General features: G+C 50.3%; 1 protein-coding gene across 1 annotated transcript in view; it reads left to right on the top strand.

The window, feature by feature from the left end:
* The first annotated feature begins 3092 nt into the window (after positions 1 to 3092).
* The window catches only part of LOC309842853 (uncharacterized protein), a 231726-nt gene continuing 211541 nt past the window's right edge, over positions 3093 to 23277 (top strand). Inside the window, exons 1-3 of the mRNA XM_082687735.1 lie at positions 3093 to 3098; positions 11442 to 11529; positions 17236 to 17343. The gene's annotated coding sequence lies outside the window, so the exon portion shown is untranslated. The remainder of the gene's footprint in view (positions 3099 to 11441; positions 11530 to 17235; positions 17344 to 23277) is intronic.

Below are 23277 nucleotides of genomic sequence, written 5' to 3' on the forward strand. Positions count from 1 at the left end.
TGTACTTAGAGAATGAAGCCAATTGGTTTAAAAACTGAGACCCTAATTTCAGCAAAAAGCAAAAAGTTGTATAAAGACTTAATGTGATATGGTTCAGCTGTCATTCACATGGTCACCTGACTATAAACACTACATTCTAACCAGATAATATGCTGGAACTAGACGGGGAAGCTGGGGGAGGAGGGTGGCTTTGTGGGGAAAGGTATTCAATGCTCTTCCTCCATTGTAGCAGGTCAGTAGGACCCATGTCAGACAGAAAACGAAGAAAGAGATGTTTAAACCCATGATTTAGAAATACAAAGTTAAGGGGTGCCCGGGTGGCTCAGTGGGTTAAGTCTCTGCCTTCAGCTCAGGTCATGATCTCAGGGTCCTGGGATTGAGCCCCACATCGGGCTCTCTGCTCAGCAGGGAGCCTGCTTCCCTCTCTCTCTCTGCCTCTCTGCCTACTTGTGATCTCTCTCTTACTCTGTCAAATAAATAAATTTTTAAAAATTAAAAAAAAAAAAAAGAAGAAATACAAAGTTAAATATTTGAAGCAGTCTTGGCCGGTGGCTGCCTTTGGGCGGTAAGATTGGAGTGTGTAGGGACTCCGGGTTAGGGAAAGGGCCTTTTAGAACTATCCATCCTTTTGCACTCAGCCCATGCTCTTGGTAAAACACTCATCATTTTGTTAAACATTGTGATTTGAAGGTAGCGATCTGTTGGGAAGCAGGCATCCCTATCCTATCAGTCTGACTAATCTGAAACAGCACTGTGGGCAGTTCACCCAAGCCCTCCAGCCCTGGAACCGGACTGGGCTGGGTCACCGCGCCTGCCCTTAGTGACCTGACCCCACCCTCCCATGCACCACACCTTGGGCTCTCCCGAGACCGGTCTCCTCCCCTATCTGTAGGCACGACATCTTCCTTGTCTGGGCTTTTGCTCGGGCCCTGCCCTCAGTGTCTGCCAACAGCTCTCCTCCCTTCTGCTCCCTGGTGCCTCCCCCACCACGCTAAGACGACTCGAGACAAGTGCGTTGTTCCCTTCTCCCAGGCCTGCTCTGTAGACATTACGGAGCTTTGATAACGCTACACCTGCCTTCCCCTGAGCCTTTACTAGATTCAGGTAGGAAGGCTTGAGGAACCAAAGTCCAGATCTACCGGTACTATTCCTAGTCTCACTGAGTCTGCTTCTTCATCTGGAAACTTGAGATCTTTGGGCCTACTACCCGCCAGGATGTTCGTGAGAGTCGTCTGATGGGCCAGTGTGGGAGAGCGCCTGCCGGCCACCTAGTTCCAGTCCCCTCTTCTCTAGACACTTTCCCCTGACAGCAGCCTCAGGAGCAGCAGGCTAACAGCTCTCAGGTGTGGACAGTGGGACGGCCCTGCCCCGAGTCATGTATCATCTCATTTAATTCCCACACCAGGGAGCATTATCCCCATTTCACAGATGAGGAGACGAAGGGCTCACGCAGGTGACCCGCTGATGAATATACGTATCACCCCCCCACATCAGACCACAAGCAGCTCAGAGGCAGGGAGAACTGCGCACCCACGTTCAAAGCCGTGTCGTTCACAACAGCCAAAATCTAGAAGCATTCCGTGTCCACCGATGGGTGGATGGATAAACCAGTGTCGTACGACGTACGATGGAATATTACCCAGCTTCAGAGAACGGAGAAGTTCTGACACGTGCTACGACACGGAGGAAGCTTCGGGAAACAATGCTAAGTGGAATGAGCTGGTCCCCCAAAGACAAACATCGTATGACTCTGCTGATAGGAAAATGAGTTTCACATTCCTAGACACAAAGTAGCGATGGTGGTTGCCAGGGGCCAGAGGGCTGGAAGAATGGGGACTTGGTGTTTAATGGGTATAGAGTTTCAGTTTGGAAGAGTGAAAAAGCTGTGGGCGTGGATGGTGGAGCACCTACTTGAACTGTGTACCTACGAATGTTAAGATGGTAAGCTGGGTGTTATAGGCTTCACCACAAGAAAATTAAAAAAAAAAAAAAAAAAAAAGATAAAGTTAAGACAGAAGTTAGGATAGGGGTTACCAAGCGCTGGGACAAGAGGGGAAGGATGAATCCTTTTTTAATAGCTACAGAGTTTGCTGTGGAGAGGAAAATGGGCATAGATAGCGGTCATGGTCACACCACACTGCGAATAGTTAAAATGATGCATAATATATTGTGACTATCTTTCCCCCAACACACACACACAGACGAGGCATTGAGCCCCTGTGCCACCCCAGAGTCTCCAGCAGGGCCTGGCACAGCGTGGGCGCTCAGAAGTGTTTGTCAATTCGTAAAAGCTTCTGTTGCGAGTGCCACGGATGTGTGGGACCCCCCAGGACACAGAGGGTCGGCGTTACCGACACTGCAATGACACACTGAGAGAGCTGCTATTCATTCCTGGGCATTTTAGATACACATCCTAAGAACTAGCAATTACAAAGTACTTATTCTATGCTAGATACTGTTCCACAAGGTTCCCTGCCTTACAACAATACCTCTGAGATTGTTAGGATTATAATCACTATTTTGTGCCTGAGAAAGCAGAGATACAGGGCAGTGAAATTGCTTGCCAGGGGTCACACAGTCAAACCTGAGTGGAAACACGGACCTGCCCCCAGGGAAGTCTGGTTTGCTCAAGGATCCTGGTCTGGGCTTCTGCAGGGTGCTGTGCTGTCCCTGACTTGTCTGCATTCTCCCCAGCGCTCCCCAGGAGGGCAGACAGTGCACCTTCCAGAGGAGGAGGGAAGTAAGGAGTGGGCTTTGGCCGGGAACCAGCCCAGGCCTGGTTCAAGACCTGGCCTGGGTTTTGTTGATTATGTGACCCTGGACCAGCGACCGCACCTCTAATCTTCTGGACTCTCATCTGTGCCATCGCCGTAGCAACAGTATCCATCTCACAAGGTTTTTGTGGGGATTAAATAAATTAGTAAGTACACACCTCTTAGTGAGGGTGGTGTTAAGGCGTGGGAAGCACCCACGAGGTGGGAAGCAGGATCGCACTCCCCGACTTCCTGGAATGATCTTGGGCAACTTTGCTTCCTCTCTGCGCCCTGCTGATCTCAGTTATGAAACCGAACTGCTAAAACCAACCCCACAGGTTTGTGGTGAGGATTAAGCCAACACCATGTTTTGTATTTATATCTATTTATAACTCTAGCTCATTCTGCAAAAGTATTCAAGGCAGCTAACGACAATACAGGATTATTTTTAACTTGAAAATGCAGAATTTGGGGCAAAGAGAAAGGGATGGCAAGGGGGGAAAAAGAGGACATGAGGTGATTTTTTTAAAGGGCCCAGCGGCCCTGGCACGGATGAGGCACTCGATGTGTAGCTAGCATTATCTTTCGGTAGTAACGTCTGGTCTTGGTGAGTCTGGGGACTCGAGACGCAGGAAGTGACAGCCTTGACTTGGCATGAGAGGTGAGAGGGACTTCACTTGGCTCAGGGAAAGGAAAGTAGAGGGGGGCTTTGTCGGCTGGGGTCCTCCGTCTCCATTCAGAGAAGCTCAGACTTTGTGTGCTTTACACACTGGCCTTCTTCGTAAGATTTCACTTAAAGTGTTCTACGACTTCTAGAGAGAGAAGACAAAGGGAAACTATTAAAAAAGGAAAGAAAGGGAAGCAAGGAAAGGAAGGAAGGAAGGGGAAGGGGGTGAGCAAGGAAAGGGAAGAAGGAACAAATGGAGAAAAGCACTGGTAAATTTCTTTCGATTTAAAGAGACATACGGAGGCTCAGAGGAAGGCAGCGAATGCAATTGGCTTCTTCTGTCTTTTTGTAGGACTTTTCATCCGGAGAAACCCACCCAACACAAAACAAATCCTTTATCAATGAATCTCCAGGCAGCAAACATTCCTGGGGCCCCTCCTACGCTCACACCATCATGCTAGGAACAAGGCTGTGAAAAGACACATTCGTGCCCCAGGAGTTCACAGTCTAGAAGCAGGGTCAGAGGTCCAGAGACCAGAATGAAAGGTGCCACCACAGGCTGAGCCTGTCCATGGGAGAGTCGGCCCCAGTGGAGGGCCCAGGACAGCTTCACAGAGGAGCGTGTGCTGAGCTCAGTCTCCAGAAAGGAGTCGGGTTTTGTTAAGGAGCCTGTGTGAGGAGAAGTTCACCCTGTTTTCCTGATCTCAGCACGCCTTGCATTTTCTGTCACTACTTGTTATTACCTGTTTAACTGTCTTCGTTGCCAGGCTCTCGGTAATCTGTGGGCAGGAACCCTGTCCATTCCCCATGCTGCATCCAATACCCCCAGCACAGGAGAAGGAAAGAATGAGGGAAGGAGGAAGGTAGAATCCAGCGGTGGGAAGCAATAGGGTTCCAAGAATTTGGGGTTGTTCTGGATGGTTCTAGGCTTCCACAGATGACTTGAGTCCAATCAGACATTGACAGGATTTTATCCGGTGATGATGATGTCCTGATTTTGGATTCAGAGAATAGGGAACTCTTCATGGTAAAGTTATGGTAGCAGATCTAATGTTGGAGGAATCTGGAATCTCGGGTTTGAATAACCTTCGGGGCCCTTCGGTAACCCCAGGCTCCACTCATCCAACAGATCACGGACCATGTACAATGAACAGGAAAAGTGGTCCCTGTGCCCCAGAGACTTGTCCATCCTGGCGTCGTAGTTAGCGGCCTTCACTGTCCTGTGGGGCGAGCTATGGAATACATCTTCTGGCCTTACTAGACCACAGCTGTCCATAGTTTTGAGTGTTCACTTTGTAGGATGAGTTTAACTTACTATTAATTTCGTGGACTCTAAAATGTGATAGATCACGGGGCACACTCCAATTTTAGAGATGCCTGAATCAGTTTCTTAGAATGTAAGAGCACTGGTACAAGGATCCTTAATTTTTTATAATAAGTTACATGATGCTATATGTACTTTTGAGAACCCGAAGCTCAGAAGGCTACCCACTTTGTCCTCAAACCCCCGACTCGCACTTAGCAGAGCCATGTGGTTTCAAGGGCTCCTTCTCTCCCCCACTCCCTCCCACCTTTCTGTTGCCACCCAGAGCATCAAGAGGTCCGTTCCATCATCATTCAAGGCCTTTCTAAGATTTCGGTCAATTTTGCTACCTTTGGCAAAGCTCTGCCCCCTTCTCCTGGCCGCCGAGCCTGGAAATATTTGGCAGAGTTATCTTGCTGCCTCCTCCTTACTTTCTCTGAGCGGGCAGACCAGTCTCCCCCCATCATCTCATAAATTGCCTAATGAGCCCAGAGCTCCTATGTGGCCCACGTCCTCTAGTCTGTCGCTTGAGTAGAGCACTCCTATTTTCCTCATAGACTCGGGCACCCCTCCAAGAACTGGGGTGTGATGGGTGCCTCTTCCTTGCTCCTCCCCCTCTTCTTCTTCTTCTCTCTCTCTCTCTCTCTTTTTTTTCTCCTGTTGTTTTTGTATTAACAAAAGATGAGCCTACTCACACCCCTGGCAAAATTCTCTGCCGTCACCCATGTACCTCTGATGCGCATGTGGCAAACCAGGGCAAGACAGACTAGTCAGTGGGAGAAACCCTGGTTTCAGATGGCCCGGGGCCTTGTCTCCTGCTCGTGCTAGAACTTTAGAAGGAAGATGGTGGGCCCATGCCAATCAGACCCAAACTAGCAAGATAATGGATACAAGGAACAGGTGGGGTCTGGCTTGTTCCTAAATATAGTCGTTGATTTCCACAGATCCGCCGGTAGGTAGATGGAAGAGCTGGTAGGGGTTTTGGAGTCCGCAAGGGTGGTCCCTCATGGAGCAGAGGAAGATGGGATGCCCAGAGTCATGAAGGGGCAGGACTGAGGTCACACCGCAGTCATGGCAAGAACTGTTACACAGATTGAGTATTAAGACATATCCCATTGCTGGAGGCAAGTGCAGATGCCAGGAAGGGTGACTGGCCTGGGTGACTTATGGTGGGTGCAGATCGCCCTCCTGGACCCGAATCCACAGCCTCTGCTGGAGCTTCTCATCTTCCTTCCCCAGAAGCCGCCCCAGCTGTCTGCTTTGAGCTTCCGGTCAGAGGTTTGCATCAGGTTCTCCCTGTTCCTGCTCCCCTCTGACCTTGTGCTCTAGACATTTAGACTGCACTTGAGCCTCATGAAGGAGACCTTGCCTTATATCTGTGCCGGAGCCCTGGCTCCTGCCTTGTCCTTCGGCCAGTTTCCCAGAAGGCCAAGTATGGTCCCTGCTTCCTTCATCCCTGCTGGCAGGCTGTTTTTCCTACAGCTGGAAATACCCCTGGCAGCTTGGCCCAACTGTCTGGAGTGGCATTGACCCCTCCAGGCCTGAATTCCACATTGACATGACAACCAGGGTATCTGGGGGTCACTGGGTCTGCCCCAGCCCAGGGTCTGCCTCTCTCTGATGGTCAGACCCTGATCCTGGCATACAAGATGGTTTTTCAAGCTTGCCATCTGTTTGACTTTAGCTTTTGGAAAACTGTCTTCCCTCTTTCATGCAACCAGTGCTTATGGGATGACTGACTCCCAAAGGCAGTGGTTCTCAGCCTTGAGTGTGGTTTAGAATCAGCCCAGGAGCTTGGTAAATGGGCCCATACCCTTAGCGATTCTGGTCCCATGGCTCTAGGGCTTGGCCCTTGGGAGCTGCATTTTTGATGAGACTGCTTGGTGATTCTGAGACAGATGCTAAGAGAAAACATGTTGGAGAAATCTTGTTCTTCTCAAAGAAGGGTAGAGGTTCATGAAGATAATAGGAGCCCCACATATGCACGTTCGATGGCACAATGTACAAGGCAATGTTAGTTCAGCTTCACCACCCTTGGATTAAAGCAAAACCCAAAGGAAACCAAATGTATCTCTGAACTAGTACAGAAAACAAAGACTCTGGAGTCAGAGAGTTATGGTCCCCTGGACAAGTCACCTAAACTTTCTAACACTGTGTTTGCTTGTCTGCTTAATGGGGATCTTAATCCTACCTTAGAGCATTGAGTGACATATTGTAAGTGACATGACCATTTTAACACCCGGAAAGTGTTTGGAGAACCAAGGAAGAAACAAAGGTAAGATTTGCCAAGAACTGGGCACGGGACCTCCTATGCACTGTATCTTCGGCTTCTCAAGGCAACCTGCAAGGGAGGGGTACGGATTCCTCCACTTGGGAGTCCCCAGAGTGGCTTGTCCGTGGCTCGTCACTAAGCTAGCCACGAGGGTGGAATTCAGATTCAGGTCACTCTCACTTTAGAGACAGAACTGTGGCCTGCTACAGTGCTGTGCTGCTCAGAGACGCAGCAGAGAGTCCTTTAAACAGCTCCTTTGGGATTCGCTCTCTAGCCCCTAACATCGCACTGTAGAGAGATCGCAGGTCTGGGAAGGAGGATGGTGGCTATTCTGGCTCCCGTGGTGATGGTTGTCTGACCCGGGGTCAGCTTCTCCACTCTCTGGACTGAGAAGCCCTGATTCTGTGTTAGATCTGGACTATGCAGTAGGCTATTGGGGATACCCACTGTGTTACCCTAACAGAAGTATCTGATGAGTTGGGGGGCAGAGGAGCAATGTGACCCTCCCCATTCCCCACTGGGGGCCCTACCTCTTCTCCCCTTCCACTCTGGGGGCCAGCACATATTTCCCAGGAGGTGGGGATGCGTAGGAACCCCTGTGCCTCTCAGAAGAGGGTAACATTCACTTCCAGAGTCGGTGGGCACTGCCAAGGACAGGGTGACCATTGATGGGTGATGGTCTCCCTTTGCAATGCCAGTGTCTGCCACGATGGGGGTGGGGGAGACACTAAAACACAACAATCGCCCCAAAACCACAACACAGGCTTGCCACGTAAATCATTAACCCCGGCTTCTAGAGAGAGAAGATTTACTCTTCCTGCTGGGAACATTAGAAACAACCAGACCGCCAGGGACTCAACGAGGTCAGAGCAGGGGAAACCTCCAGGCAGACCTCTTCCTGGCAGCACAGGGCAGAGGGTAAGAGCGTGGGCTCAGGAGTGAGATGCTCTTGGGTTCCGGTGCGCACTCTGGCATCCGCTGGTTGGGTGAACTTGGGCAAGTCATTTGACTGTGGAGGATCCTTTTCCTAATTTTTTAAATGTGGATAACAATAATACCTGCCTTGTATGTTTGGATGAGTGAACACATGAAGACTGAGGTTTGCCCCACAGCAAGTGTGCAGTGAACACCTGTTCTTGCCCAAGCCTCAGCTAACCACACCGAGAGGGTTAGGCTGTTTCCTCCTTCATCTGTTCTAGTTCTCCAAACTTTTATTAGCAGCTGTTAACTGCTGGGTTGAGTTTTAGGCATTGGGCATACAAAGATACAGAAAACATAATTCTTGCCTCGAGGTTTGTGGTCTAAAATTCCTAAAATCGTTGTTGACCCGACCACCCAGATATGAGTGCCAGTAGTGATGGTGCTAATAATAATAATATTAATAATAATAATAACAAACACTATGCCATTTACTGAACAAGTCTCACTGCAGGCTCACTGTTGGACACTATATATGCATTGTTTCTAATACTTAGTGCAATCCTTTGGGAAACTGAGGAGGAAGACTGAGGCGGGAAAAGCCGGGGGTGGGGGTGTTTACTAAGTAACTTGTCCAAGGTCCTGCAGCTCTAGATGGTAGAGCTGAGATTCCTGTCCAGGTGCTACAGCTTCTGAAGAAGACCTCTCCTGCCCCAGGCTGCCTCCAGTGCCCTCACTCCCCAGTCTTCCCCCATGGCTTTCCAGAAAGCTTTCCAGAAAGGCTGGCATTTTCACAGGACCTCGTTCAATCCACCCCACCACCACCTCGGGAGGTAGGAGCCTTTATGACTGGACCCATTTTCCAAGCGAGGGAACCAAGAGCAGGTGAAACAACTTTCCACTGTCTCTCAGCTAGTGAGTTACAAAGACACTGCATGTCTTAAGATCAAAGAAAAGGCAGCTCCTAGGCTGCTGCTTGGTGAGAAGCCTTTTGCAGAGGCGAAAAATATGTGCAAACAAAACCAACAGCTTTCTTTATGTTCCCCAAAGTTGCTAAAAATGCCTGCGGGTTTGCACACAAGCAGACGCTGTGTTCACAATGCGGTGTGGCTCTGGCAAGAAGAGACCTGGCAGGTATTTCTCACGTCTTTGTTAAACACAGGCAGCAGACAAGGGAAGGAGTTCCAAGGTAGTCCCGGGGTGTGGATTTCTGCCAAGACTCCTTTCATTTGTTAAGTTGGGAGGGGGGAGACAGCTCCCAGATAAGTCCATGATCCTGTGATCCTGTGGGGGAACTGTGGTATGGTGGAAAATGCATTCCTTGTAGTCAGACAGTCCTATGTCCTGATCCAGATTCTTTTGCCTGTGGGCTGCGTGACCTTGGCCATGTTGCTTAGCGTCTTTGAGCTAACCCCCAGCCCCCCGCTCTGCCCATCTGTAAATCAGGTAGCCCCTTCTGCAGGAGTGCAAGCTCCATGAAGGCAGCGGTGTTTGTCTGTTCCACTTCTGTCTTCCGGTGTCTAAGACAGTACCTGGCAGAGTGAGTTCTCCTACTTAGTTGAATGAATGAATGAATGAATGAATGAATGAGTTGCTCTCTTGGACGATGGTTGTCAGATTGAAAGAAGATCCTGGATATGAAATTGCTTTATAAACTGCACATTACTATACGAACGTGGGGACTCGTTACTATACAGAAGGTGGTCTGGGTTCTATCGAATACTTGTATTCAGTCAGTCAGTGATTGCACAACGAGCTTCTCCTCGGGCCCGGCATTGGGGTTCACTAAGAAATGTGAGACTGGTTTCCTTCCTCTGGGTGCTCACAGTCCAGGAGGAAGATATACAATGAAATCAAGCACTAAAATGCAGTACAGGTGAGCATAGGGTGCTGTGGGAGCAGAGAGGAGACAGCGACCCATCCCACACTGGAAAGGGGTAGGTCGAGGAACTTTCTGGAAAAGGCGTTCTGGGACAGTCCCAATTTCAAATCCACTGTCAGAGTTTTCCCAGCAAACTTAGGCCTTTGGGCCACTGGGTGTCTTTATGACACACTGTCACGTCTCATATTGTCGTTTTCATTATAGTCACTCCCTGACATACAATTTCTCTTGTTCCACTTGACTCATTATACTGTTGGGCAAAAACCCAACTCTGGTCAAAGGTGACTCTCACCTACTCACCTGTGCATTAACCAGTGCCTGAGAAAAACATCCAAACATTCTCATTACTGCCTGACAAGCTCTAGTTCTCCTCTCCAGGCACACTCGTGCTCTCAGCTGTTTCAAACTTTCTCCTCTATCCTGTGAACTCTGCACCTCCTTCCCCATCATCACTTTCAGCTGAAGAGCTTGCTTCCTGCCTCCTTCTCCTTTTGAGAAGCCCACAGAAGAGAAGTTCCTGGTGCTCCCAGCCATGTCCATCATGGTGCAGCCCCGGGTGGGGTGGTCTCCACCCATGGGCAGAAGCCAAGAGAGACTTCTGGAGACATAGGACTCTCCTCACCCAGGGAACAGCCTCCACCCCGTCTGGAGGTGTGTGAGAAAGTCTTCCTGTTGACTCACTGGGCACCTGGCAGGGTAAGCTTGGGAGTGGAAAGGTTACTGAGAGGCGGAGAGAGCCTGGTGGGCTAGGGTGTCAGCATCGGCCTCATGGAGGTGGGTGATGAACCTAGGTGGACACAGAAAGACAGCAGGGCCTGGGATTGTAAGCAGGCAGCCCCCAGGTGGGAGAAGAGCAGGCGCCATGTCTTCCAAAGTCGGAACCCACACACATGGCCTGACTTAGAAGGGAGTCACTGAGAAGCACATTGGGAAGGATGCCGGTTTCTGAAGAACGTGACAGATGCTGCCCAGCGTGACCTCTGCTATGTCAGAATTCTTCATACTTCCTTGTCCATTCTTCTGAGAAATCCTCATGAGAGGCCATAGCGAGGGTCTCCCATGGGCACCAGGGGGGTTGTATGCAAGCAGAAGGGGAAGCTTCTTCCCTCACAATGAGCAGAAAAAAACAAAGCCAGGAGAACATCCGTTCACTTATTAAACGCTGACTGCACACTGACTCTGTGTGCCTGGCAGTGAACAAAACTGTCTTAACCCCTCACTGGCATGGAGCTCACAGTCCAGTGGACCGCCCAGGAAGCAAATGAGGGGAGCACCCCATGCATCAGGAGGGCATAGAGCCAGAGAGAAAACTAGGGCAGAGCAGGGTGGAGAGTATGGTGGGATAAGGGGTTCACACAGTGAAGTGGGAGCCAAGGAAGGCCTCACTGAGAAGGTGGCCTGGAGCAAGGGTGTGAAGGGGGAGCCGGTGAGCCCGTGCACAACCCCCAAGAAGGGAGCGTGCCAGGCCCAGATGGGTCTCCGAAGCAGCAAAGAGCAGAGCAGAGGGCATGGAATGGGAGAGCAGCAGGGAACGGGGGGCTGCATGGCGCCCGGGAGGGACATAGGTCCTACACGACCTTAGGGGCTATTACGCTGACTCTGGCTTTTATTCTGTGAGTGACATGACATGACTTCCGTTTTAACAGGAGTTCTCAGGGGACGGTGTTGGAAACACCGAAGGAGGCTGAGGATGGCAGCAGAAGGATCATCAATGATGACTTGGTGACAATCCAGGTGAGATGGTGGCATCAGACTGGGTTGGCAGGGGTGCTAAGACATGGTCAGACTCTGACCACCCTCTGCGGGGGAGAACCAGCAATCTCTGCTGACAGACAGGAAAGCAGTGTGAATGGGAGAGAGGATTTCAGAATGACTGCGGGGATTTGGGACCTAAGCAAATGGAAAGATGGAACTGTCGTTAACGGAGATGGAAAGATGGCAGGAGAAGCAATTTGGGGGCGTTTGCTTAAGTAGGAACTTCATGTTTGATGCGAGATGCCACATCCCTGTGGAGGTGTGGAGTGGGAGAGGCTGGGCTGGAGAAAGACCCTGGGGAGCCCCCAGTGTACAGTGTACAGACAGCATTTGAGCCCAGGAGGCTGCAGGAGATCACAGAGGAGAAGAGGGCCAAGCACTGAGCCCCGGGCCTCCTGTGTAGTGTTTGGGGATGTAGGAAGGCAGAGAAGAACCAGCAAAGGAGACTGGGGAGAAGCCACCGAGTTGGTCTTAAAAGGCAAGCTTAGAGAGAGAGCCTCACGGAGAAGGAAGTGGTGTGTGTTGCACCACTTGCCTGGCTCATGAAGATCCAGACGGGGCTCAGCTTTCAGACCAATGGCGAGGGCTCACTGCTGACTTTGGCAAGAGCCCCTTTGGAGGAGGGCTGGGGTGCAAGCCTGACCAGAGGGACTCCCAGAGCAGGAGGGAGGCAAGGATCTGGAGGTAGGGCTTGTCTTCAGCTCTTTTGAGGAGCTTTGCTATGAAGAGGAGCAAAGATGCAAGGTGGAGGCTGGGGGAGGATGTGGGCTCAAGAGAAAGAGTGTGGCGGGGGGTGGAGAAAGAGAGAGGGAGCTTGTTTTCATGCCGATGAGAATCATTAAGCCTAGAGGCAAAAAGTGGTGATTCAGACCAAAAGGGAACACATCGCTAGAGCAATGGCTTTGAGGAGATGAGAAGGGATGAGATTTGCTGCCCAGGGAGGAGCAGGTGTTTGCCATGTGCACAGACCTCATCCATCCTCACAAAGGAGAGGTCAAAGTAGAAGGGCAAAAGAGGCAGGGCAGTGTCTGCTCAGCACCTAACACAGAGGAATAGAGACCCACACTGGCATGGCACGCATGTGTCCTGGGCGCTGCTCTGAGCTGTTTACGTGTATTCACTTCAAACTCTCATTACACCCCCAGGAGGTAAAGACTGTGGTTGTGCCCCTTTTACCTGAAGAGTACGGAGGCAAAGCGATGTTAGGAACACTGGTCTAAGTCGCGCAAGTAGTAAGTGGCATGGCTGACGACCGCCACTTGCTGTTGAGCATCATCCCAGCAGAGGGACGATGGAGGAGCGGGCAGGCGAAGAGAGGCTGTGTGGTTTTGGTGAGCCGGGAGCTGGCCCGTAGCCATTGGTTTCTCCCACAGAGGTGCCTGTTCCTTTATGAAGCACTGTTCAGTCATTATCTGGTGAGACAGGGTAGGCAGCAGGCGGGGGCTGTTCAAGTTCCCAGGTTCACCTTGGTGTAGTCTGGAAGGACAGATTCCTCCCAGTGTCATACAGCTTCCACGGACTCCCGCAGGGAAGTATTGAGACGTTTCCTTTTCTTTCTCTTAGAGACACCCTTGGGGTTCTGAGCACCTGTGGTGCCACCAACCTCAGGATTCCTGGTGAAGGGAAAGGAGGGAGAAAGAAAATGGAGGTGGCAATAGACCTGGTTCTAATGGCAACCGGCTGAGAGACACTTGCAGGTTGCCTTCATCCTCTGAGCCTCAGCTATAAAAGGCAGGAGAAGCTAGGATAATATCTTGCTTTATGGACTCCTATGTTTCCTCAGCATATAAGTTGTGGGTGCTAGACAAGGACAGGGCACTAGGAATATGCAATGAGCAGAAAGGACCCATCCTGACTTTATGGAGATTGTCCCCTTCGGTGGAGGGGAGGGGAGGGGACTGACAATCATGCGATTATAAACCATAATACAAGCCTGGAAGGAACATTCTAGGGTGCTGCAAGAGTGCCTTTTCCTAAGCTCTTTTGTAATTTTGGGAAATCTGACTTAAAAAAGGCCTGACCCATAAAACGGAAACTGTCTTTGGTCATAGTTCTTTCCTACATTTATTTATTCCTTCAACAAATTGTAGTGAGCATCTATGTTTTGTAGCAGTAGCTTTGTATTTTGCATTCCCAAGAAAGTAGAAACTAAGGTGAACAGAAAGATCTAGCCCAAAATGGGACTGGAAACCAGTTATATATTCCACAACATTGAAGAGAAATTGGACACACGCTGCTGTGTGGCAGGTACTTGGGACACAAGTGTGGAAGGGCAGAAAAGCACTAGGAATATTCTGAGGTTCCACAGGAGTCACACATTGGGGGATGGGGAGTGAGGTGGACTAGGGTGAGACCCCTGGGGTTTTGAATTTGGCCTTCACTACACAGGAGCTTAAGACCTAAGGGGAATTTTGGAAAATTCTGTAACCTTAGTTTTTCATCTGTATATGAAAATCACATTTCTGAATATTATTCTACACTGTGCTAAGATTGTGCATGCATTATTTTTTTGGCCCATGCAACAGCCCTGTGAGGTGGGCTCCTTCCTATCTTTATTTAACTGATGGGGAAACTGAAGCCCAGAAAGGAATAGTGTCCTAGACATCACAGTATTGGAAGAGGCTCTCTTTGTTCTCATAGAACTTAGGATAGGTGCCTGACAGAAAACTTGAGACCATCTAGTAGCATGGTCTCCAAACGTTTCTGATTGCTCCTTTCTCTGTAAGTAATATTAGACATGTCCTCATTCATCATATTTATTTAGAAACATAGCTGTGTTCTACCAGCAATATAAATAGCAAACACTGGTGAAGACCAAATTCTTGGATCTTGGATAAAATGAAATATACATAGATTAAAGATTAAAACACATATGAATCAAATTGCTACTTGCCCCTCATTGAGTTGTTGAGCCCTTGGAGACCACTCATTTGAACTGTGTTATATGGGGAGGGCAGTGGTGGCCAAGGCCATGAATCTTGTCCACGTTGCTCAGTTTGGAGCAGATCAGTGGGAAGATTTTTGCCGCCAGGCAACACTGGACAATGTTTGGAGACTTTGTTGGTTGTCACAACTGGTGTGTGTATAGGAGGAAGGAGGTGATTTCTGGCATCTGGTGGGTAGAGGTCAGGGATGGTGTTAAATACCCTACAATGCCCAGAATAGTTGCTCAAATGTCAGCAGTGCTGAGGGTGGGAAATCTGGTGGAGCCCCTGAAACTTGGATTGAAATGAGGTGAGTGAGTTGTCTCTGCAGCCAGATGACCTGAGCGTGCACCTGGGCTCTCCCATCAGCTGGCAATTGTGGGCACATTACTTAACCTCTGACCTCTACTGTTTCAGCTGAAAAGGGGGTTGATCATACCACTGTGGAGAGACTGTGGCAGAAACAAGGTCTTACTCTTGTGAAAGGCCAAGGGCTAATTCTCCTCTTGTCCTCCCACGTCCTCCTCCTCAGCCATCTCAGCTTTGCTGTCAGACTGACTGATTGCCAAGGACATCAAGGAAGGGTGGGCTGAAAGCCGCCAAGAGGGTTGGGAGCCCCAGAAGCACTCCAGATGCAAAATATCCTGTCTAGTAGGGTTGAAAACTTCCAGCATTGGCGTGGCGGTCACTTCAAAAGCTGCAGCAGCATCCAGGGTTGGGTGTGAGCTTGGTGTGCTTATGGAAGGGGTAAATCCTGTCTGTCTACAGCAGGGGTCTGCAGCCTCCCTGCCTCTCTCAGCCCCACTACCTGTCTGCAAGTTGCTGTTCCACTGCTTGGGAACCTTGCCTTTCCTTCCTTCCAGACTGTGAACAAACTTGAGACACCATAATGCAGAAACCATAGTCCTGGCCATCTGACCGATAGACATGTAACTAGATTGTTATAATCATATCCCAGTACAGACAGGCACCAGGAGGGAGCTCAGTGGTATCTGAGAACAGAGGGAGGTATGGGGAGAGGGATCTTGGAGGGGGTTCCTGGAGTTGCAGGACCTCCTCTCCCCACTCCATCTCTAACCAGATGAGATGCCTCCACTGCCAGACTATCCATAGACTAGACGTGTTCTGTGGTCAAGGACTTCTATTTTGTTCCTGGATGTAGCCTCAGAGTCTAGAATGGTGCCTGACACATTGTGGGCACTCAGTACATATTTGTGGAGTGAGTAGTGTTTTAAAAGATGACTATAAATTTACCAGGTGGGTCTGGGAGGGATAGGAAAGGTATTCTAAGCCCAGGGGATAGAATGAAAAAAGAGAGACTAATGATGAGAATTTTGAAGGACACAGCAGGAATCACTGAAGGTCCTTAGTCAGTGGGGCCCATGAGATGACACCAAGGCTGTGTGGAGAGGCTCTGTATGTGCATAGCAAGGCGTTCAAAGTTATCTCCAGATTAAGAATTTGGGGCAAAGTGGACAATGAGAAGTACAGTGTCTGGAGAGAGCACGACAGCATTCACTCAACATTTATTGAGGACAGAGAAAGTACTGGACACTGTGCTGGGCTCTCTTCTCACATAAGTTATTGAGCTAGCCCAGAGGAGAGGCAGAGGGGCCAGAGATAGGGGCAGGAGACAAGGACACAGACACACACATCACAGGGCACTTCCATGTGTCCTGACGGAGTGAGCCATGAGGGAGAAGGACGGGTCAAAGAGGACTCTGTGGTTTTAAATCACAGGAACTGCCGGAGTGCTGGAGTCCTGGGAAGCTAGAAAGGAAGAGCGTGAGTAGACCGGATGCTGGGTGACCTTGGGCCTGCACTTCTGCAAGCTTCAGTTTTTATTGCTATTATTAACATCATTGTGATTACATCCCAGGCAGGTACTGGCAGCTCTGCACACCCATTTCATTGATTCCCGGAACAGTTCTGCAAAGGAGAAGTTATTTTACCAATGGGGAAATTAAGGCACAGAAGTTTCAGTGATTTGCCTAAGGTCATAAAACTAGTAAGAGGCTGGGAAAAGTGGCAATAATATTGATCCTGGGACAACTGACCCCAAGCCCAACTTTCTCCTTCCACACAGCACACAGCTCAGGGGCTGGCCTCCCAACCACCTGCCTTAATCCCAACATGGCCAGACTGCGTTTTAGCAACCATCCAGGGTCCTTGGGCCTGAGAGGGCACCATAGAGCAGAAGCCCATTACAAATGGAAACCCCCAATGTTGGTTGGACTAGTTTATTCCCCGTGGATTATTTCTTCAGTTGAGCCTTAAAAGAAAGAAGGTAAAGTCAACCTTTGTGTTTTGGTTAGGAAGCTCCTTCTTGTAAGGGTGGAATCTTACCCTAAATGGGCTGTACCAACCTCTAAAACAAGGGTGATATTAGTACATCCCAGTATCATGAGGAAGATTAAATAAGTATTGTGTGCAGAACACTGGTGTCATGCCTCGTACCCAGTAAGTGCTTAATAAATAAATGTACAAGGCAGTGGAGTGGGGTGGGGGATGGAGTATGTGGCTCCCTGGAGGTGATCGGCCTGCATATGGACCCCAGCTACATCTCAAATTCTGCCACCCAGATGATGAGCTAAGAGATTTGGGGCAGGTCCTAAGCTCTTAGTGCCTTGGATTCTTTATCTTTAAAAGGGGTATAATACCAGAATCTACTCAGGAGGACAGCTGTAGGGACTAAACACGTAGAGGCTAAAGACATGCAGAGCACTTAGAAGGCTCTCTCTTACCTCCTTCCCCACTACAGTGTTGGATCCGGATCAAGCAGAATCCCAAAAGAATCCTGCCTCATGTTCTTGGAAACCAGCACCTGCGTGGAGAGCAGTTGCCAAACAGAGGCTTGGATAAAGAGGAGGTGAATAGCTTGAGAGGGGGCTTGGATTCATTCTCTTTTCCAGCATTTCCCTGGGCATTGAATTTGTATCATGTCTGGCACTTAGTGCTCGGATGCTTCTGTTGAGTAAGAGATCACCATCCCCAAGGAACCCAAGGTGAAAAACAGGCGAGAGAGGAAGTGGAGAGCAGTTGTGGAGGCCAGAGGTCATTCCACGGTGGCCTGGAGGAGGGCAAGTTTAATCCAGCCTGGAGGGGTGGGTGGGCTTGTGTTTCCCACCCCCCTCGCCTCCCCCACTCCCAAGCCTGGTCTATTAGGTAACAGGTGGGAGAGAGTCCTGAATTCTAGCTGGGAAAAGAGCATTTGCAAAGATAACTGAATGTTAGCACATTCCCGTGGCAGTTATTTGCATTCAGTAAGAGGAAGCTGTGGGTTTTATTACCAAAATGACTGATGATGAAAATCATGAAGATAATGATGTCCTTGGAAGGCCTCAGCTTGTGGAGGTGGGGGAGGGGAGAGCCATGGGAGAGGAAGCAGAGAATGGGGTAGGCAGAATCTGGGTCAAAAGGGCCCCAGTGAGCCAGACCCGGGAGCTTGGATTTCATCCTAGAGGCAGCAGGGAACCCAGGGAAGATTTCAAGCAGGAGAGGCAGATGATGGGATCTGTTTTAACAAGATGGTTCTGGAGGCTGGATCAGGGTTGGGCTGGAGAAAGAAAAGCCTGGGGGACACATCAGGAAGCTAACTGGCAACACTGGAGCTGACCTTGGCAGAGGGGAGGCCCTGGTTTACCTGGGGCCTGACCCTCTGAGCTATGCCACATCCAGGTCTCCGGGCTACGGAATGAGAAATGCACATGGTGGCATTGGCCAAAGTGTCTATGCGTCGGAAAGGGAATGGTGTCCACTGACTTCTCAGCTGTGTCCAGGGATGAAGGCCAGCAACCTCTCTCTTTCCCAATAAAGTCTCTCTCTTTCCCAAGGCCCTGAGGAAGCCAGAGGGCCAGGATCCTCAGCCTGGGTGTGGTGGGTAGAAGACCCGCCCCTCCAAACACATCTACATTCAAATCCCTAGAACCTGTGAATACGTTAGTGGGCCTGATAAAAATGACTTTGCGGATAAAGATAAAGGTCTTGAGATGGGGAAATTATCTTAGAGTTTCCAGGGTCTCATAAAGTGGGGGTGGCACAAGGGTCAGAGTCAACAGGAGCAGATGTAAGAACAGAAGCAGAAATCAGACCATAGTACCTTGTTGGCCCTGATGACAGAGAAAGGAACCTTGAGCTGGGCTGGTAGGCACCTCTAGAGAGTAGAAAATGCAAAGAAAGGGACTCGCCCCTTGAGCCTCCAGAGGGGACCAGCCCTGTGACCATTTGGCTGCAGCCCAGTGAGACTGATGGGGATTTCTGACCTCCAGAACTCTAACAGGCGAAAGCTGTGTTCTTCAAAGCCACTGAGCTCTGGGTAATTTGTTACCACATTTGAGCTCATACAAGAATCCAGAAGAGGATGGTTTCCTTCTCCTCTTAGGTCCCTCCCAGGGCTAGGACTGGGTGGAGGGAGGTCACTGAGGAAAGCTCCAAACCAGGTTTGTTGACATAGTCTGGAGCAGGGGGTGAATCGGTGAGTGAAGGCCAGCGTGAATGCACAGCTGGACTGTAAGCAACAGCCGGTGTGGACAGAAGGCTTGCTCTGAGCTGGCCTCTGGGCCAAGAGTTCTTGTGTGTGATCTCATTTCATTCTCTCAATAATCAGGAGGCAGTTGAGGGACAGAGAGTTTCAGTAACTTGCCCAAGGTCACACAGCAGGCAGTAAGAGGCAGAGAGCTGAGACCTGCACCAGGGTGATCCCAGAGCCCATGCTCCTTACCTTGCCCTGGCCCCTTGGAGGGACAAGTGGGTGGAGGGTGTACATTGTCGGGGTGTCTCTTGAGTGGGAAACTGTGTTGCCAGCAACCCAAACGTCTGCTTCCCCAAGGTATGTCACATGTTCCCCTTTCAGGATGGTGAGAAAAGAAGGGGAATTTATCTGGCCTGTAGTTTTCTAAGCAGTGCCTGTGTGTGTGTGTGTGTGTGTGTGTGTGTGTGTGTGTGTGTCTAAAATTCCTTGGCTGGAGCTTTCCATACAAGGGAAATGACCCAAGATGAGACACCAGGAAACCAGGTGTGTTTCGGCAGGGCTTGACCCTCACTAGTTCTGTAGCCTTGATTTCTTCCTAAGTGATCAGAGTGGGAGAGGATGTTTTCTAGATGGGGGAGCGGAGTCCAAGAGTCATTGCTTGTCTTGTCCAGAATGGCTTCTGTTTGGGGCGGTTTTTTTCCACCCACAGGATGCCTCTTCACTGGAGACTTGAGAGCTGACCAAAGAGAGCCAGTGCTTTTGTGTGATCACATTCCGCGATGGTGTCTGGGGCACCTCTCCCGGTCTGCCTCATTCAGAGATTGTGGTAAGAACTCCCAGTTTAGCCACTTACCTGGCTGAGTGACCCCGGCAAGCTCCGCAACCTCTCCGTGTCTCAGTTTCCTCATGTGGAAAATGGGGATCACTTACACAAAGAGCGCTCACAACAAAGTTTGGCCAAAAAAAAAAAAAAAAAAAAATTGGCACAGAGTGGGTAGGTATCTGGGCAGAATCTGAAGTCACCAGATTATGGAAAGGTTAGGTTGCTCCTCCAGAGACTAACAGAGAGATCAGATGGCAGCCTGAGAAGACTGGATCGGGACCCCCATGCTCATCCTGGTGACCTTGGCAAAGTCACACAGCTTTATCTTTAAAGAGGCCTGAAGGGTTGCTGGAGGGTCAGTGAGGAGGCAGTGCCGGGTCACCTGCCTATCATTGGTTGTCAGCAGGATGCAGCTGTTATTATTGAAGGTGGTGGTGGCAGTGTTTGGTCTTGGTTCTGTCGCTGTCTCCCAGGGGCTTTCAGAGACAATACTGTGCTCTCGGAAGTGGTTTGGTACAATGGTGGTGCTCATCAATCTCGGTATAGTCTGGTTCTGGCATCACCTGACTAGCTGGGGACCCTGAGCAAGTCCACGACCCTGCCTGGGCCCCTCTGTTCCTGTGGGAACCAGGAGACTTCTGGCTCTGACTGCGCATCTAGGATGTCTGGCCCCTGGAAGCACCTGGTTCATTTTCCTGCTGAACCGCAGAGAGACAGTAATGATAATACCCAACAGTTCCAGAACAGGGAACACTCAGTTGGCTCAGACTGGATGCTGGACCCTTTCTGGTTGTCTTCCCTCTCCTCAGTCCTTCTCCCCAGATGCTACACAGGAATTCAGAATCCTAAAAAGAGTTTGGTCACATCTGGTTCCACCTGTCTCTCCAGGTGGCTGGGTGGAGGGACAACAAGGCTGCCTGTGAGGGGGAGGGGCTAAAGGAATCTCTGCCTCCTGGGAGCAAAGGGCTGTATCTTCTCTTGGCTCCATGATGTCCTCCATAGTGACCATGGCCACCAGATGCAGGGTCAGAGAATATTCTACTTGGTGACCTCACCAGGCCCCTGTCCCAGGAATGACTAGCTGGTTTCACCATGGAGGAGGCAGGAGAGCATGGTTGTTTTTTGCTTTGCTCAGTGCAACACACACACACTCTGGCCTGCTGACTCCATTGACTGCACCACATCCCTCCCCTCTCCTTCCTGGCTGGTCCCACTATCTGCCTCTCCCCCAACCCCAGTCTGCTGGTCCCACACAGCCCCTGTGCTTCGGTCCCGTCAACCCTTCGTACGTGTCTCTCACCCCTGCCTCACCTCTCTAAGTCCCTTCTTCAAGGCCCTATTCAAAATTTCCCTCTTTCCTCCTCTCTTCCACAAACACTTCCTGGACAGCTTCTGTCTCCCGATCTACATCCAGGGCAAACCTTTCCCAACCACTCCCCTTAGACTGCCAGAAAGGACAGCATGGCTATGAAGGGTTGACACTTACTGATGCTTACCACGTGCCATTTGCCACTGCAAAGCATTTTACATGCATTACTTCATTTATTTCTCTTAGGGGCAAGTACTGTGATTACCCCATTTTGCAGATGGGGAAACTAAGGCTTAGAAACATTAGGCAACTCACCCACGCTCACAGAGCCAGGAAATGGCTGTGGAGTCATACTCAAACTCCAGTCTTTCTGAGCCTATAGCTTGTGTTCTTTGCCACCCAGTTTGGCCTCCTGTCTTCCAGCCCAGACGCCCCTCACAGGCCAGCCCTGTCCCTTTCAGGTCTCCTCTCTCATGGCCCCTCCTGTCATTCACTGCAAGTGACTCACCATGCATGCTCCTTCCTCTGAGCCTTTGCATATGCTACTCCTTCTACCTGGAACACCTTTCCCTTTTCTTTTGTGCCACCAGGAGCCTGCCCATGCATGGATCTCAGCTCAGCAGCCCTTGCTCTGCGAGTTCCTCCTTGAGGCCCTGCCTGCTCTAGCCTCAGATCGGTGGAGAGATTCCCCCTCCTCTTTGCTCCTACAGCACTGGCTGTGCTTCTCCTTATGTGGGCTGCAATGTGTTCTAAGCTCTGGGTGGTTGAGTCTGTGCCAGCATCTAACCACCTTTGCCACACATTTACCAGGCACCCATTACATGCCAGGCACTGGGCTGGGCACTTGGGACATGGGGGTAAGCCAGACAACTGTGTCCCTGCCTTGGTAGGGCTTGTAGCCTAGTAGGGTCAACACCCAGAGCCATTATGGAGGGCTGAGTTCCACTTGGGGGCGGAACAAGGGGCAAGCAATAGTAAATGGAGATAGGTTTAATCAAGCCATGAGGAGGGGATTAAGGAGGAAGACAATTTTCCAGGTAAAGAGAACAGCCTGTGCAAAGGGCCAGGGGCAAGAGAAAGCAGAATGCTTAGGGTGTCAGAGATTGTCATAATTGGAAAATACAGGGTCTAGGGCCAGTGTTCCAGGATCACTCTGGAGAGGCAAACTCCAACCCTTTGACCACAGAGGTTTGCGTGAATCCCGCCTGCCTCTCCCACTCATCTGTGGGTTCCAGCTTGCTTTGAGGACAGTCTGGCATGGTAGTTAACAGCCTGGCTTGCAGCCAGCGAACTTGGGCTTGACCCTAACCTCAGCAACCTGCTTACCTCTTCTAGGTCTTCCTCTCATTCTTTGAGTGGGAATAATAATAGCCACCACCTTCCAGGGTTTGGAAGAGGACTGGATCACTTAATAGAGCCAGACTGCAATTGATAACACGTTATATAGCATGCAGTCCTTATCGCTTACTCTTATCATTATTCTATGATTGGATCTGCGTCATCTTTGCCTCTCTTATGGGTGGCACCTCGGGCTCCTGTTGCCTGCCAAGGTCTTGTCTTGGGGAGGAGCAGGGAGGATGGGTGAGGTCCAGGATTATAGGACAACCCCTTCTGCCACTGTGTGCAGGGGCCAAGGTATGAGATGTCTGGCCATGTGGACTCGTCTGGCAAGTATTCTGGACACAGAATCTGGATGCTGTGTGGACACTCCAGCCTAGCTGGGAGTGCTGCCTGTCAGCCAGACTCGCTCTTCCCCATACATAGCATTATTTCTTTCTTGGGGAAGAGCTGACCCTCTTAGGGTTGGCTGTTCTCATTCTCCCTGCAGGATGCTGGGATGCCTGCTGTGTTGGTAATTCTTTTTTTGTGGTCATTCTCATCCAATTAATTTTCTGCCCTCTCTGCCAGCTTATGCCCCTGGAGGGCTAACTCCTAAGAACTATATCACCCAGGTTCCCTTAGGTTCTAAATTCTAGCTGGATTTAGAGGGCCCAAGGGTAGATAGAGCACGGTGGTGGGAGCAGACAGAGGGGAGGGGGTCCACTCCTCCCCCCCCCCCTTTCTTCCACAGTTCTGGCATTGGCTCTGGCTGGTGTGGCCACTAGAGCACATTCCTTCTTTCCCTCAACCCCCCGAGGGGTCTGGGCTGCCTGCTGCCCTAGCCTGGGCTGTCTCCACTGATCTTGCTGGTTTCTTCACC

Source organism: Mustela nivalis (assembly GCF_964662115.1).
Source record: "Mustela nivalis genome assembly, chromosome: 10".
NCBI lineage: Eukaryota > Metazoa > Chordata > Mammalia > Carnivora > Mustelidae > Mustela > Mustela nivalis.